The following is a 14,896-nucleotide window of genomic DNA, read 5'->3' as shown; positions in this document are numbered from 1 at the left end:
TGAGCGTTCAACTAAAAAGCGTTCTACTATTGAATTCTGACTGTATATAAAAAATCAGCCGCACCCGCACCGCGAACTCGTTCGCTCCTGGGATCGTTCGCATCGACGCTCATTTTTACTCAATTCATAGCCCTCTAGATCAAAAATAAGAAAATCGAATAGATTTTGTACGGTCCAACCTAGTGGTACAACCCTGTCCACTCATGAGAGACGAATATTTTTCGACGAACGAGTTCGCCGGTACGGCTGAATGTCATAATGTTCTGCACAAATCGAATCAAATAAATGCTTATGTGTATAAAAGTGATTGAATAAAAATACCGAGTAAGAAAATGTAGTTTGGTAGAAAATCGCGAAATTCGACTTACGCGGATTCCTCGGGAACGCACAAATCGCGTAACTCGGGAACAGACTGTATACAGTACTTTTGCTTCAACCCATGAACAGTTTACTGACTAGCAAAATGACCATTATTATCAATGTAGTTATAGGGACTAGGTAAGCTTATAGGTTTGGTGGGAAGGCCATGTTGAATGGACGAATGACAGGAAAGGATTCGATTGTGCTACGTCCCAAGCGGGTGAAAATGTCACTTTTCGGCTGTGTTTTCGATTGATTTTTTGTGCACGATTTGACAAATGAAACAGTGTACGAGATTCAGACTGTTTTCGGCACATAATCACAACCGCGTGCAATGGCATATTTGCTATATTCATTGCACGTCTAGCATTAGACATTTTAAGATTAAATAGTTTTACATTATTGGTGTGTATATGAATGATAAACACAAAAAGAAATACACATAACCTGCTTCAACGCTTGGATTGGAGATCGAAATGGTTGGAATGGAAGAACCACACATACTGTCATATATTGCTTATCAAATTATGAGAGTGTATGATTTATCGTCCGAAAATTTCCACTTAAGGTATCTTTTCACCCACTCTACGACACATCAACATCAACAGCCATTGGGGCTTACACGCATACATCAACAAATGATCGAATCCACTCCTGTCATTTTGTTTTCATTTTTCTACAGCACGGCAGTCAAATTGTTCGGGATAAGCCCACCTGTATAATGAACCCACTTTGATTACTATGCTTAATACCAAATCATTTCCCTTTCCATCACTTTAGGTATAACTAACAAATCAATACCGTCAACTGTTTTAAAAACAAATCCGCTTTTTAGTTTATAAGATTCGTAAGGCCGAAAACACACGGACCGGAATTTCGCGGCCGTTGAATTCCGCCTGCTATCAAATTCATATACAAAGTGTCAACGGCAACTTTCCCGAACTGTCATATCCATACATTTTTCAGCAAGCGGAATTCCGCGGCCGCGAAATTCCGGTCCGTGTATTTTCGGCCTAAGGTTTGCTAACAAGTATCTTTCGTACAGCTTTCATGGTTTCATCATTATTTTGCGCTACATCTATATTCGCTGTTACATCATCGTTCACAGCAAGCACAGGATAACGACTCAAACAATCTACATCTTTCAACCTGGTTCCTGGCCGATGTTCTGTAAATGCAAAAACCACGATTGTGTGCCTCCATGACACAAGGCATGTTTGATAAATTCCGGATGAAAGGCAGAATTTTTCTTCTTCTTCTTCTTCTTCTTCTTTTGGCACAACAACCGTTGTCGGTCAAGGCCTTCCTGAACCACTTGTGGGCTTGGCTTTCAGTGACTTACTGATTACACATAACAGGGTAGTCAGTGCTACATATGAGAGCACGGTCTGTTCGGGGCTTGAACCCATGACGGGCATGTTGTAAAGTCGTACGAGTGTCGACTTACCACCAGACCAGCGAATTGCAGAATTGCATTCTGAAAAAGATAAATTGCCAATACAAACAACTTGATCCACATTTCACAGTCCATTGTGAGAGAGCGTAACGATCACTTGGTGAGCCGTAATAATGAACGGAAAAAAATAATGGTTGTCGTGCTGGTGCGAATTAATCTCTGAGCGTATCTCTGAACGTCACGAATTAATCTCTGAGGGCAGAGTCAATAGCACTGAACAGCAGTCGCTGATGAAACAGAAATCACGTACACATAAAATCAGGAAACCAAGCAAGAACAAATTCTCGAGGGATGCAGGAACAAAACACTTCAACGTAGCAGAACTTCCGATAGGAACAGCTGAACAAAACTCAAACATTTTGTATAGGCCCGACATTATTATAGATTTCAAATTGTTTTTTCCCTAGGAGCAAAAACATTCATACGATATTTTAATTGTTTTTATGCGAGCGGGCGAATCATATTTTTCAGGAATAAAGCGCTCACTAATGCGGCAACTCACTAATTCCTCTTCTTGCCTATATCTAATTTACACTATACCGACGAGTGATACAGAACCCTATGTACGTGACGGTGGTGTGTCAAATATCATAATTCTCTTCGCAGACCGCAACGTGAAGCAGCTTACGGATGGCCTGATTGTTGCCGTTCTGCAGGAAGATATCATGGCAAGAATTACTTTCTCGACGACAGCGGTGTGCAGCTCATTTGTTTTTATGTGAACCTGTAAAAGTACAGATCATTCTTTTATATTTTTATTAAATTGTTAGGAATCAGAAATCATCAGGTTAGGAATTAAATTGTTCTTAGCATTCTCAAAATTGGTTTTTACAAATATAAACACTGCCTTTGTATAGACATGTGGGCTTCCAAACGTTGGTTATCTTAGTTCCTTTTTCCTCTTACTTGTTAACACAGGCTGATTACGAGGCCTTATATGTTAATAGAACATGGCTGGATGATTTCTCCTCTAACAAAACGTTATTGAGCTGTACTTCTTTATGCTGCGCAAAATGACTGAACTGAATTCGCCTTAGATCGTATTTTAACGTTTTCTTTGAAAGCATCATAGCGATTATGGAATGCTTTACATCGGCAACTTTCAGTTTTGGATTGGCCGATTTCATTGAGTCTAATTGTAAAACTTTGAAAACACGAAACAAATTCTATGAGAATTTAGTGTAAGCAGTAAATTGTGACGAAATGTTTGAAAATCATAAAACTCATTAGAAAGTAAGTAATTTAAAATATGATGAGTCCAATTGAGCGGACTGACAAATACACAAACGTACGACACAAACTATACAAGCATTACAATATCAATTTGACAAGAAAGGAAAAAACGACTCGCTGTGTGATGACAGGATGAGACCAAGGATTGAATAGAACGAGTTATTGTAATGTATAACAAGATGTATTTATGTAGAAGGTGAATTTTATTCGCATTTGCCGACAGTGTGGCCAGATTTTTTATGGTGGTTTTCGGTAGGAACATCAAAACTTTATCGGCAGTTTTCGGTAAGAGTTTCAATTTGTATCGGTAGTTTTAGGTATGTTTTGAAGTGTTAAGTGGCGGGGGGGGGTCTAATCTGCAACAGAAAACACATCCTTTTTTATTCATAGAAGATGCATCAGATCTGGTTCATGGCGGGCACACCAATGCACATTGGGCTAACGCCTGTATGAAAATCGAAAAACTAACTGTATCGCAAGTTAACAACATACACATTTTCTTAAAATAGATACTTAAGTGGCGGGGGGGGGGGTCTAATCTGCAACAGAAAACACATCCTTTTTTATTCATAGAAGATGCATCAGATCTGGTTCATGGCGGGCACACCAATGCACATTGGGCTAACGCCTGTATGAAAATCGAAAAACTAACTGTATCGCAAGTTAACAACATACACATTTTCTTAAAATAGATACTTAAACTTAGTCTAAACCAATATATTTCACGCTTTCATCTTAAACTTACTGAGATATAGGCCATCAAAGTACAAACACCGACAAACCGACGTGACACTGGTGTTACAAAAGTGTCCCACACGAAAGTACTGTCATTTACCAGTGAGGCGAACACTTCTGTCAAAGTAAGCTCTGTTCACTGCTGCTTCGATGTAAACAATTTTTCTAAATACAAATTACGAAGGAAGTGTGATGCAAGATTTTGTAAGAATTATTGGAAAAAACACCCAGGAAAATCATTTTATAAGTTTCTAAATCAATGCAAAAGATGTGAGAAGTACATAAAACAATACGCAATGGAATTTGCAAAGAAAAACAAAAAGGGGGTTTAGCAGTTTCTTCTCTGTGTCAGTGTAGTAAGCGAATCATTATAGAGATGGCGCTAGTGTTTAACGTATTTTCATTTGAAATAAGGAGACAACTTTTGAAGCTCATTTTGTTCGAAGTGTCACGTCGGTTTGTCGGTGGTACAAACTTTATGATTTTTGGTCCAAATTTTAGCTATTTTTCGACTGAACATAAACCATCAAATTTTACTGGATAATGGTCAGATTATGACCATCAATGTTTGGAAAGGTTTTTTGTCGTTATTTTATTTCATGTCTGACTATTACGCTAAAACATATTTTCAAACCTCACAAATGATCGAAAACCAAACATCACTACCGATTTTTTGTTATATGTTCATTTTGGAGAGTGATTTTTTTATGATTCGACTCGATTTCACTCGTGAGTCGTATGTCATAAGAAAGATTGATGTTTTTCCAACTTGTTTTCGTTGAAATTAGCTGCGACCATCCGCTACCCCGAAAATTGTTAAACTTTTTCTTGAAAGCGCGAGCGATTTTCAATTCCGAACAAGTTAGAATAAATTAAATAAGCATACAATCTTTATTTACACCACTTTTTTATTGTTTTACTGTTCTGGTTCTCTTAATCACAAAACCTGCCGAACGATTGGCTGACAGCAAATCTGACGAAAAAAGCACAGTTTATTTGATATATACGCATACGTTTGAAAAATACGCAATGAAATGGTGTGAAACTTCGTATGTGAATAACAAATAAGTACACTTTAACTACAAAATTGTGCTTTGTGAAAAAATTTACCACATTTGTGCCAAATTTAACGTGTTTAGCTACCCTGCCGAAAATAGGTACACTGTCGAAAACTGGTACAGTTACCCTATCTCCGAGTCCGCGTATAAGAGATACTGTGTATCTCGGGGACTACCTGTATAGCATAATGTACAGTCCGAACTCACTGGTTGAACTTCGATTCCCTGCTAACTATTGAATACAGGCATGCCTCGAGTTACGACGATTCGCAGATACGACGATTTAGATTTTGACAGTTAAAAGTTGTCATTGACAAGAAATTAATGCATTTTTTTGAATTTCTGGGCTGATAACCGTTGTACACTGTAGAGTTGCGTACAAGCAGTGTTGTATACAAGAGAGAGAACAAACATAGAATGAGGGGAAGTGTGAGAACGTTGACTAAAAGAGAGGGAATTGTGGTAGAGAACATTGGTCACTGTTGGAAGTTATATAAAGAGAACGTTGGTGAGAATCGAGGAGATGGTTAATAAACGGTGACGAGGAAACATCAACGATACCGTGTGTATTATTTAAAAGAGGAGGATCCTACATACACAGATTTCCAATCATACCACAACTACCCTATCTTGAATATCTTTATTGTGTACGGCTTTTAAAATATAATTATTATATTATCGAACATTATTTTAAATAAAATACACGATATCATAGATTCCAACTCTTCAACTTCGGTTATAAACTTTATTTTCATAGATATTCGACATACGACTTTTTCGACTTACACCTTGCTTTCGGACATTTTTTCGGTCCCAAATAAAGTCGTATCTCGGGAAACACCTGTACAGGCGGTCCCCAAGATACTCGGTTAATGGGAACCGAAAACGGCCGCAAAATACCGCGTATCTCGAATTTCCGCGTAAGTCGATATCTCGTAATTTTCATCCAAAATATCACCCCAAATAGCCAGCTCGTACTTTATAGCTGATTTAGGGCTGTTTAACGAAAAATCGTTCCGATGTCGTACTTTGTGGCTGATTAAGAGATAGACGGTACTTTGCGGAACTATGGAGCTTTTTAACAGGCACATGGTACTCTTTGGAACTTTGCGGCTGATTAGCACTATGTGTAGGGTTCATGATAGAACTTTAAGGCTTGTTAAGAGTGTGTATCGAACTTGGTGGAACTTTATAGCTTTTTAATGCATGGCATCGGTACAAGGTGGATCTTGTCAAAGTGTCAAAGAGAGACGCCGTCAATCATCTCATTGCTGCTGTACAAGTTAGATAAGTTAATTAAAGAAGGAATATTGAGTGAAGTGATTGTGAATTATCAGTAAATTGTGTAAAATTTTGTGTAATTCATCAATACAAAAGTTTTAAAAATATACATATGTGTTTAAACGAAACAACTCTTGTTGTTTATTTCATCGATGACGCTTGCTTGAAAATAAAACACACAGAAAAATAATCCCTGGAATCGTGGCATAAGGAAGCTGCTTAGGCGCTGTTTTAAAGACCCACATAGAACTTTGATGCTGTTTATCTACTGCAAAAGGCGAATTAGAGCAGCGATATTTAGCGTGCCAAAATGAGCTGCTTAAGCAATTCTGGCTATTTGGGTAGCTACCCTGCCGAAAATAGGTACCCTGTCGAAAACTGGTACAGCTACCCTATCTCCGAGTCCGCGTATAAGAGATACTGTTTATCTCGGGGACTACCTGTATAGCATAATGTACAGTCCGAACTCACTGGTTGAACTTCGATTCCCTGCTAACTATTGAATACAGGCATGCCTCGAGTTACGACGATTCGCAGATACGACGATTTAGATTTTGACAGTTAAAAGTTGTCATTGACAAGAAATTAATGCATTTTTTTGAATTTCTGGGCTGATAACCGTTGTACACTGTAGAGTTGCGTACAAGCAGTGTTGTATACAAGAGAGAGAACAAACATAGAATGAGGGGAAGTGTGAGAACGTTGACTAAAAGAGAGGGAATTGTGGGAGAGAACATTGGTCACTGTTGGAAGTTATATAAAGAGAACGTTGGTGAGAATCGAGGAAATGGTTAATAAACGGTGACGAGGAAACATCAACGATACCGTGTGTATTATTTAAAAGAGGAGGATTCTACATACACAGATTTCCAATCATACCACAACTACCCTATCTTGAATATCTTTATTGTGTACGGCTTTTAAAATATAATTATTATATTATCGAACATTATTTAAATAAAATACACGATATCATAGATTCCAACTCTTCAACTTCGGTTATAAACTTTATTTTCATAGATATTCGACATACGACTTTTTCGACTTACACCTTGCTTTCGGACATTTTTTCGGTCCCAAATAAAGTCGTATCTCGGGAAACACCTGTACAGGCGGTCCCCAAGATACTCGGTAAATGGGAACCGAAAACGGCCGCAAAATACCGCGTATCTCGAATTTCCGCGTAAGTCGATATCTCGTAATTTTCATCCAAAATATCACTAATCTTCGTGTAATTTTGTAAGTAGGGGTTGGTTTTAGCCTTCAAATTAATTATTTGATATGTTTCTACTAGATTGGACAGTTTTAAACCTTTTAAAATGGTATTTTACATTCGATCAATACGGAAATTATTTGGTATTTCACAATGGATGTGTCAAATCAGTACAATTTGCTCATCGAACTATCAAATTTGGAAAACCTCGAAACTCTGAATCCGCGTATAAGAGGTACCGTGTATCTCGGGGACCGCCTGTATGTGTTTTTTTATTTGGCACGTTTTTCCAAACAAAAAATATCTGAAATTTTTCTCGGCATGCCATGAGATTTTTGTGAATTTTTCAAAAACCGGATTTCTCATACAAACGCATGCTTTTCAATTGAACTGTCAGCCAACTATTGAGCGTTCAACTAAAAAGCGTTCTACTATTGAATTCTGACTGTATATAAAAAATCAGCCGCACCCGCACCGCGAACTCGTTCGCTCCTGGGATCGTTCGCATCGACGCTCATTTTTACTCAATTCATAGCCCTCTAGATCAAAAATAAGAAAATCGAATAGATTTTGTACGGTCCAACCTAGTGGTACAACCCTGTCCACTCATGAGAGACGAATATTTTTCGACGAACGAGTTCGCCGGTACGGCTGAATGTCATAATGTTCTGCACAAATCGAATCAAATAAATGCTTATGTGTATAAAAGTGATTGAATAAAAATACCGAGTAAGAAAATGTAGTTTGGTAGAAAATCGCGAAATTCGACTTACGCGGATTCCTCGGGAACGCACAAATCGCGTAACTCGGGAACAGACTGTATACAGTACTTTTGCTTCAACCCATGAACAGTTTACTGACTAGCAAAATGACCATTATTATCAATGTAGTTATAGGGACTAGGTAAGCTTATAGGTTTGGTGGGAAGGCCATGTTGAATGGACGAATGACAGGAAAGGATTCGATTGTGCTACGTCCCAAGCGGGTGAAAATGTCACTTTTCGGCTGTGTTTTCGATTGATTTTTTGTGCACGATTTGACAAATGAAACAGTGTACGAGATTCAGACTGTTTTCGGCACATAATCACAACCGCGTGCAATGGCATATTTGCTATATTCATTGCACGTCTAGCATTAGACATTTTAAGATTAAATAGTTTTACATTATTGGTGTGTATATGAATGATAAACACAAAAAGAAATACACATAACCTGCTTCAACGCTTGGATTGGAGATCGAAATGGTTGGAATGGAAGAACCACACATACTGTCATATATTGCTTATCAAATTATGAGAGTGTATGATTTATCGTCCGAAAATTTCCACTTAAGGTATCTTTTCACCCACTCTACGACACATCAACATCAACAGCCATTGGGGCTTACACGCATACATCAACAAATGATCGAATCCACTCCTGTCATTTTGTTTTCATTTTTCTACAGCACGGCAGTCAAATTGTTCGGGATAAGCCCACCTGTATAATGAACCCACTTTGATTACTATGCTTAATACCAAATCATTTCCCTTTCCATCACTTTAGGTATAACTAACAAATCAATACCGTCAACTGTTTTAAAAACAAATCCGCTTTTTAGTTTATAAGATTCGTAAGGCCGAAAACACACGGACCGGAATTTCGCGGCCGTTGAATTCCGCCTGCTATCAAATTCATATACAAAGTGTCAACGGCAACTTTCCCGAACTGTCATATCCATACATTTTTCAGCAAGCGGAATTCCGCGGCCGCGAAATTCCGGTCCGTGTATTTTCGGCCTAAGGTTTGCTAACAAGTATCTTTCGTACAGCTTTCATGGTTTCATCATTATTTTGCGCTACATCTATATTCGCTGTTACATCATCGTTCACAGCAAGCACAGGATAACGACTCAAACAATCTACATCTTTCAACCTGGTTCCTGGCCGATGTTCTGTAAATGCAAAAACCACGATTGTGTGCCTCCATGACACAAGGCATGTTTGATAAATTCCGGATGAAAGGCAGAATTTTTCTTCTTCTTCTTCTTCTTCTTCTTTTGGCACAACAACCGTTGTCGGTCAAGGCCTTCCTGAACCACTTGTGGGCTTGGCTTTCAGTGACTTACTGATTACACATAACAGGGTAGTCAGTGCTACATATGAGAGCACGGTCTGTTCGGGGCTTGAACCCATGACGGGCATGTTGTAAAGTCGTACGAGTGTCGACTTACCACCAGACCAGCGAATTGCAGAATTGCATTCTGAAAAAGATAAATTGCCAATACAAACAACTTGATCCACATTTCACAGTCCATTGTGAGAGAGCGTAACGATCACTTGGTGAGCCGTAATAATGAACGGAAAAAAATAATGGTTGTCGTGCTGGTGCGAATTAATCTCTGAGCGTATCTCTGAACGTCACGAATTAATCTCTGAGGGCAGAGTCAATAGCACTGAACAGCAGTCGCTGATGAAACAGAAATCACGTACACATAAAATCAGGAAACCAAGCAAGAACAAATTCTCGAGGGATGCAGGAACAAAACACTTCAACGTAGCAGAACTTCCGATAGGAACAGCTGAACAAAACTCAAACATTTTGTATAGGCCCGACATTATTATAGATTTCAAATTGTTTTTTCCCTAGGAGCAAAAACATTCATACGATATTTTAATTGTTTTTATGCGAGCGGGCGAATCATATTTTTCAGGAATAAAGCGCTCACTAATGCGGCAACTCACTAATTCCTCTTCTTGCCTATATCTAATTTACACTATACCGACGAGTGATACAGAACCCTATGTACGTGACGGTGGTGTGTCAAATATCATAATTCTCTTCGCAGACCGCAACGTGAAGCAGCTTACGGATGGCCTGATTGTTGCCGTTCTGCAGGAAGATATCATGGCAAGAATTACTTTCTCGACGACAGCGGTGTGCAGCTCATTTGTTTTTATGTGAACCTGTAAAAGTACAGATCATTCTTTTATATTTTTATTAAATTGTTAGGAATCAGAAATCATCAGGTTAGGAATTAAATTGTTCTTAGCATTCTCAAAATTGGTTTTTACAAATATAAACACTGCCTTTGTATAGACATGTGGGCTTCCAAACGTTGGTTATCTTAGTTCCTTTTTCCTCTTACTTGTTAACACAGGCTGATTACGAGGCCTTATATGTTAATAGAACATGGCTGGATGATTTCTCCTCTAACAAAACGTTATTGAGCTGTACTTGTTTATGCTGCGCAAAATGACTGAACTGAATTCGCCTTAGATCGTATTTTAACGTTTTCTTTGAAAGCATCATAGCGATTATGGAATGCTTTACATCGGCAACTTTCAGTTTTGGATTGGCCGATTTCATTGAGTCTAATTGTAAAACTTTGAAAACACGAAACAAATTCTATGAGAATTTAGTGTAAGCAGTAAATTGTGACGAAATGTTTGAAAATCATAAAACTCATTAGAAAGTAAGTAATTTAAAATATGATGAGTCCAATTGAGCGGACTGACAAATACACAAACGTACGACACAAACTATACAAGCATTACAATATCAATTTGACAAGAAAGGAAAAAACGACTCGCTGTGTGATGACAGGATGAGACCAAGGATTGAATAGAACGAGTTATTGTAATGTATAACAAGATGTATTTATGTAGAAGGTGAATTTTATTCGCATTTGCCGACAGTGTGGCCAGATTTTTTATGGTGGTTTTCGGTAGGAACATCAAAACTTTATCGGCAGTTTTCGGTAAGAGTTTCAATTTGTATCGGTAGTTTTAGGTATGTTTTGAAGTGTTAAGTGGCGGGGGGGGGGTCTAATCTGCAACAGAAAACACATCCTTTTTTATTCATAGAAGATGCATCAGATCTGGTTCATGGCGGGCACACCAATGCACATTGGGCTAACGCCTGTATGAAAATCGAAAAACTAACTGTATCGCAAGTTAACAACATACACATTTTCTTAAAATAGATACTTAAGTGGCGGGGGGGGGGGTCTAATCTGCAACAGAAAACACATCCTTTTTTATTCATAGAAGATGCATCAGATCTGGTTCATGGCGGGCACACCAATGCACATTGGGCTAACGCCTGTATGAAAATCGAAAAACTAACTGTATCGCAAGTTAACAACATACACATTTTCTTAAAATAGATACTTAAACTTAGTCTAAACCAATATATTTCACGCTTTCATCTTAAACTTACTGAGATATAGGCCATCAAAGTACAAACACCGACAAACCGACGTGACACTGGTGTTACAAAAGTGTCCCACACGAAAGTACTGTCATTTACCAGTGAGGCGAACACTTCTGTCAAAGTAAGCTCTGTTCACTGCTGCTTCGATGTAAACAATTTTTCTAAATACAAATTACGAAGGAAGTGTGATGCAAGATTTTGTAAGAATTATTGGAAAAAACACCCAGGAAAATCATTTTATAAGTTTCTAAATCAATGCAAAAGATGTGAGAAGTACATAAAACAATACGCAATGGAATTTGCAAAGAAAACAAAAAGGGGTTTAGCAGTTTCTTCTCTGTGTCAGTGTAGTAAGCGAATCATTATAGAGATGGCGCTAGTGTTTAACGTATTTTCATTTGAAATAAGGAGACAACTTTTGAAGCTCATTTTGTTCGAAGTGTCACGTCGGTTTGTCGGTGGTACAAACTTTATGATTTTTGGTCCAAATTTTAGCTATTTTTCGACTGAACATAAACCATCAAATTTTACTGGATAATGGTCAGATTATGACCATCAATGTTTGGAAAGGTTTTTTGTCGTTATTTTATTTCATGTCTGACTATTACGCTAAAACATATTTTCAAACCTCACAAATGATCGAAAACCAAACATCACTACCGATTTTTTGTTATATGTTCATTTTGGAGAGTGATTTTTTTATGATTCGACTCGATTTCACTCGTGAGTCGTATGTCATAAGAAAGATTGATGTTTTTCCAACTTGTTTTCGTTGAAATTAGCTGCGACCATCCGCTACCCCGAAAATTGTTAAACTTTTTCTTGAAAGCGCGAGCGATTTTCAATTCCGAACAAGTTAGAATAAATTAAATAAGCATACAATCTTTATTTACACCACTTTTTTATTGTTTTACTGTTCTGGTTCTCTTAATCACAAAACCTGCCGAACGATTGGCTGACAGCAATCTGACGAAAAAAGCACAGTTTATTTGATATATACGCATACGTTTGAAAAATACGCAATGAAATGGTGTGAAACTTCGTATGTGAATAACAAATAAGTACACTTTAACTACAAAATTGTGCTTTGTGAAAAAATTACCACATTTGTGCCAAATTTAACGTGTTTAGCTACCCTGCCGAAAATAGGTACACTGTCGAAAACTGGTACAGTTACCCTATCTCCGAGTCCGCGTATAAGAGATACTGTGTATCTCGGGGACTACCTGTATAGCATAATGTACAGTCCGAACTCACTGGTTGAACTTCGATTCCCTGCTAACTATTGAATACAGGCATGCCTCGAGTTACGACGATTCGCAGATACGACGATTTAGATTTTGACAGTTAAAAGTTGTCATTGACAAGAAATTAATGCATTTTTTTGAATTTCTGGGCTGATAACCGTTGTACACTGTAGAGTTGCGTACAAGCAGTGTTGTATACAAGAGAGAGAACAAACATAGAATGAGGGGAAGTGTGAGAACGTTGACTAAAAGAGAGGGAATTGTGGTAGAGAACATTGGTCACTGTTGGAAGTTATATAAAGAGAACGTTGGTGAGAATCGAGGAGATGGTTAATAAACGGTGACGAGGAAACATCAACGATACCGTGTGTATTATTTAAAAGAGGAGGATCTACATACACAGATTTCCAATCATACCACAACTACCCTATCTTGAATATCTTTATTGTGTACGGCTTTTAAAATATAATTATTATATTATCGAACATTATTTTAAATAAAATACACGATATCATAGATTCCAACTCTTCAACTTCGGTTATAAACTTTATTTTCATAGATATTCGACATACGACTTTTTCGACTTACACCTTGCTTTCGGACATTTTTTCGGTCCCAAATAAAGTCGTATCTCGGGAAACACCTGTACAGGCGGTCCCCAAGATACTCGGTTAATGGGAACCGAAAACGGCCGCAAAATACCGCGTATCTCGAATTTCCGCGTAAGTCGATATCTCGTAATTTTCATCCAAAATATCACCCCAAATAGCCAGCTCGTACTTATAGCTGATTTAGGGCTGTTTAACGAAAAATCGTTCCGATGTCGTACTTTGTGGCTGATTAAGAGATAGACGGTACTTTGCGGAACTATGGAGCTTTTTAACAGGCACATGGTACTCTTTGGAACTTTGCGGCTGATTAGCACTATGTGTAGGGTTCATGATAGAACTTTAAGGCTTGTTAAGAGTGTGTATCGAACTTGGTGGAACTTTATAGCTTTTTAATGCATGGCATCGGTACAAGGTGGATCTTGTCAAAGTGTCAAAGAGAGACGCCGTCAATCATCTCATTGCTGCTGTACAAGTTAGATAAGTTAATTAAAGAAGGAATATTGAGTGAAGTGATTGTGAATTATCAGTAAATTGTGTAAAATTTTGTGTAATTCATCAATACAAAAGTTTTAAAAATATACATATGTGTTTAAACGAAACAACTCTTGTTGTTTATTTCATCGATGACGCTTGCTTGAAAATAAAACACACAGAAAAATAATCCCTGGAATCGTGGCATAAGGAAGCTGCTTAGGCGCTGTTTTAAAGACCCACATAGAACTTTGATGCTGTTTATCTACTGCAAAAGGCGAATTAGAGCAGCGATATTAGCGTGCCAAAATGAGCTGCTTAAGCAATTCTGGCTATTTGGGTAGCTACCCTGCCGAAAATAGGTACCCTGTCGAAAACTGGTACAGCTACCCTATCTCCGAGTCCGCGTATATAAGATACTGTTTATCTCGGGGACTACCTGTATAGCATAATGTACAGTCCGAACTCACTGGTTGAACTTCGATTCCCTGCTAACTATTGAATACAGGCATGCCTCGAGTTACGACGATTCGCAGATACGACGATTTAGATTTTGACAGTTAAAAGTTGTCATTGACAAGAAATTAATGCATTTTTTTGAATTTCTGGGCTGATAACCGTTGTACACTGTAGAGTTGCGTACAAGCAGTGTTGTATACAAGAGAGAGAACAAACATAGAATGAGGGGAAGTGTGAGAACGTTGACTAAAAGAGAGGGAATTGTGGGAGAGAACATTGGTCACTGTTGGAAGTTATATAAAGAGAACGTTGGTGAGAATCGAGGAAATGGTTAATAAACGGTGACGAGGAAACATCAACGATACCGTGTGTATTATTTAAAAGAGGAGGATTCTACATACACAGATTTCCAATCATACCACAACTACCCTATCTTGAATATCTTATTGTGTACGGCTTTTAAAATATAATTATTATATTATCGAACATTATTTTAAAAAATACACGATATCATAGATTCCAACTCTTCAACTTCGGTTATAAACTTTATTTTCATAGATATTCGACATACGACTTTT

At 37.9% G+C, this 14,896-nt stretch overlaps 2 long non-coding RNA genes across 2 annotated transcripts; both read right to left on the bottom strand.

Annotated features, from left to right (window-relative positions):
• Window positions 1-2,251: 2,251 nt before the first annotated feature.
• On the bottom strand, window positions 2,252-3,205 carry LOC121602591. Its single transcript, XR_006006446.1, has 2 exons — window positions 2,723-3,205; window positions 2,252-2,540 (listed from the first exon to the last, which is right to left on the bottom strand). It is a non-coding gene; the product is annotated as an uncharacterized LOC121602591 (long non-coding RNA).
• A 6,787-nt stretch (window positions 3,206-9,992) lies between these two features.
• On the bottom strand, window positions 9,993-10,946 carry LOC121602590. Its single transcript, XR_006006445.1, has 2 exons — window positions 10,464-10,946; window positions 9,993-10,281 (listed from the first exon to the last, which is right to left on the bottom strand). It is a non-coding gene; the product is annotated as an uncharacterized LOC121602590 (long non-coding RNA).
• Window positions 10,947-14,896: the final 3,950 nt, after the last annotated feature.

The sequence above is a fragment of the Anopheles merus genome, unplaced genomic scaffold, assembly GCF_017562075.2.
Source record: "Anopheles merus strain MAF unplaced genomic scaffold, AmerM5.1 LNR4000523, whole genome shotgun sequence".
NCBI classification, from domain to species: domain Eukaryota; kingdom Metazoa; phylum Arthropoda; class Insecta; order Diptera; family Culicidae; genus Anopheles; species Anopheles merus.
Note: the sequence above shows the minus strand (reverse complement) of the source record. Positions and strands in the feature narration are given on the sequence as shown.